This window comes from Phascolarctos cinereus, unplaced genomic scaffold, assembly GCF_003287225.1.
Source record: "Phascolarctos cinereus isolate Bilbo 61053 unplaced genomic scaffold, phaCin_HiC Scaffold_1;HRSCAF=81, whole genome shotgun sequence".
Classification (NCBI taxonomy): Eukaryota; Metazoa; Chordata; class Mammalia; order Diprotodontia; family Phascolarctidae; genus Phascolarctos; species Phascolarctos cinereus.
In genome coordinates this window covers 240699981-240703087 of record NW_027555514.1, presented here as the reverse complement: position 1 = coordinate 240703087, position 3107 = coordinate 240699981, and the positions used below count along the sequence as shown (strand labels likewise).

Genomic DNA, 3107 nt, shown 5'->3' with positions numbered 1-3107 from the left:
ATGAATCAACAGCTTGGTAAAGGGGACCCAGAAAAATACTGAAGACACCAACTGATAAATGGTCAAAGGGTGTGCACAGACAGCTTTCATAGGAAGAAATTAAAGCTATCTACAGTCATATGAAAAAATACCCTAAATCACTGTTAATTAGAGAAATGAAAATCAAAATGACTCTGAGCTATCACATCTCAACTATAAGATTGGATAACATGGCAAAACAAGAAAATGATAAATGATGAAGAAGATGTGGGGAAATTGGAAGACTAATGCATTGTTAGTGGAGTTGTGAAATGATCCAGACATTCTGGAGAGCAATTTGGAACTATGCCCAAAGGACAATAAAATTGTGCATATCCTTTGACTCAGCAATACCACTTCTATGTCTATATCCCAAAGAGATCATAAAAAATGAGAAAAACACTCACATGTACAAAAATATGGTTTTTGTAGTGGCAAAGAATTGGAAATTTGGAGGATACCCATCAATTGGAGAATGGCTGAACAAAGTGTATTATGAGATTATGATGGCATACTATGGTAATGTAAGAAAGGATGAGCAGGACACTCTCAGAAAAACCTGAACAGACTTGCATGGGCTGATGCAAAGTGCAACGTACTGTATACAAAGTAACGGCAACATTGTAAGATGATCAGTTGTGAATGACTTAGCTATTCTCAGCAATACAACAATCCAAGACATGTCGGAAGGACTTATGATGAAAAATGCTATCCATCCCTGGAGAAAGAACTGATGGTATCTGAATACAAATTTCAGCATACTTTTTAAAAAAAATTATTTATCTTCAGTTTGTTTGCTTTCACAATAGGACTATTATGAATACATTTTGCATAATTAAACCTGTATAACATCAATTTGTTTGCCTTGTCAATGGTGGTGGGTGTGGAGTGAAGAACGGAGAGAATTTGGAGCTCCAAGTTTAAAAAAAAATGCTAAACTTGTTTTTACATGTAACTGAGGAAAAAATACTAAAAAAAAAAAAGGTCCTGGAAGACAGAGGCATCTCAGATACTGAGGAAGATTTGAGGGGACCCCAGACCAATCAATAAAGTGTCATTTGCTCAGAACTCTGCCATTAGGTTTTATCTGGATATGGATAGCATTTTCCTTCATGACTTCTTTGTACTTGTCTTAGATCATTGCGTTGCTGAGTACAGCTGAGTCATTCATAGTTGATCATAACACAAAGTTTCTCATATGGGATACAATGTTTTTACTGGCTCTGCTCATTTCCCTGTGCAGCATAAAAGTCTTTCCAGGTGTTTCTGAAATCTGCTGATTCATCTTTTTTCTTTTTGCAAAGTAATATTCCATTATCTTCATATGCCACAGTTTCTCCAACCATTCTGCAATTGATGGATATCCCCTCAATTTCCAATATTTTGCCACCACAAAAGAGATTGCTATAAATATTTTCGAATGTGTAGGTCCTTTCCCCTTTTTTATGATCTCTTTGGGATGCAGATCTGGTAGTGCTATTGCTGGATCAAAGGGTATGCACAGTTGGTTGCCCTTTGGTCATAGTGCCAAATTGTTCTCCAAAATGGTTGGATCTGTTCATAATGCCACAGTCTATCAATGTCCCAATTTTCCCACATCCTCTCCAAAATTTATCATTTTCATTTTTTTGTTTGTTTCTTTGTTTTTTTTATTATTGATCCAATAGGTGTGAGGTGGTACTTCAGAGTTATTTTAATATGCATTTCTCTAAAGAGAAGTGATTTAGAGAACTTCTTCATATGCCTATAGATACTTTGGTGTCTTCATCTGAAAACTGCATATTCATATCTTTTGACCACTTACAATAGAGGAATGGCTTATATTCTTGTAAAAATTAGCACAGTTTTCTGTATATTTGAGAAAAGAGACCTTTATCAGAGAGAGATACTGGCTATAAAGATTGTTTGTCAGCTTTGTGCATTCCTTCTAATTTTAGTTGCATTGTTGTTGATTCATAAAAGATTTTTCATTTAATATAATCTAAATTACCTGTTTTACACTTTGTAATGCTCTCTATTTCTTGTTCAGGACAGGTAAACTGTTCCTTGCTCTTCTAATTTGTCTATGGTGTCCCTTTTATGTCTAAATCATGCAATAGGTCTATCATATCTAACTTTCCTGATATTACATTTACCTCCTTAGTTTCTTTCTTGTTTATTTTTTGTTTGAATTTATCAAGTTGTGAGAGGGGACATTTGAGGTCCACCACTAGAATTGTTTTGTTGTCTGTTTCTTCCTGTAACTGACTTAACATTTCCTTTTCCTTTCCTTTTCTTTCCTCTTTCCCTGTCACAGCTGAGTTGAGTGGGAGGCAGAGGCTCCAGAGTGTCTTCAAAATTTAGCTTCACCCGTGAACTGCTGCCATGGCCAAGGAAGGCATTGCTGTTGGAGGCGTAATGAACATTAACACCGCTGTATAAGAAGTGCTGAAGACGGCACTCATCTACGATGGCCTAGCTCATGGAATTGGTGAAGTTGCCAAAGCCTTGGACAAATGCCAAGCCCATCTTTGTGTTCTTGCTTCCAACTGTGATGAGCTTATGTATGTTAAGTTGGTTGAGGCACTGTGTGCTGAACACCAAATCAACTTAATGAAGGTTGATGACAACATGAAGCTGGGCGAATGGGTAGGCCTCTGTAAAACTGACAGAGAGGGAAACCCCTGTAAAGTGGTTGGCTGCAGTTGTATTGTTGTTAAGGACTATGTCAATGAATCTCAGCCCAAAGATGTCATAGAAGAATATTTTAAATGCACGAAATGAATAAAATAAAAGCCTTGGTCTGATTTGAAAAAAAATAATCTGGATGCTATACCACTCAGTGCATATATGTTTAGTATTGATATTGCTTCATTATCTATGGTATCTTTTAGCAAGATGTAGTTTCCTTCCTTATCTCTTTTAATTGGGTCTGTTTTTGCTTTGGCTTTGTCTGAGATCAAAACTGCTAGCCCTGCTTTATTTTTTTAATTTCAACTGATGCTTAATAGATTGTACTCCAGCCTCTTACCTTTTACTCTCTATGTGTACCTCTCTATTTCAAGAGTGTTTCCTGTAAACAACATATTATAGGTATGGAATGTACTCTT

General features: G+C 36.2%; 1 pseudogene; it reads left to right on the top strand.

The window, feature by feature from the left end:
* The first annotated feature begins 2382 nt into the window (after window positions 1-2382).
* LOC110195914 (small ribosomal subunit protein eS12 pseudogene) lies at window positions 2383-2781 on the top strand (annotated as a pseudogene).
* The last annotated feature ends 326 nt before the right edge of the window (window positions 2782-3107 follow it).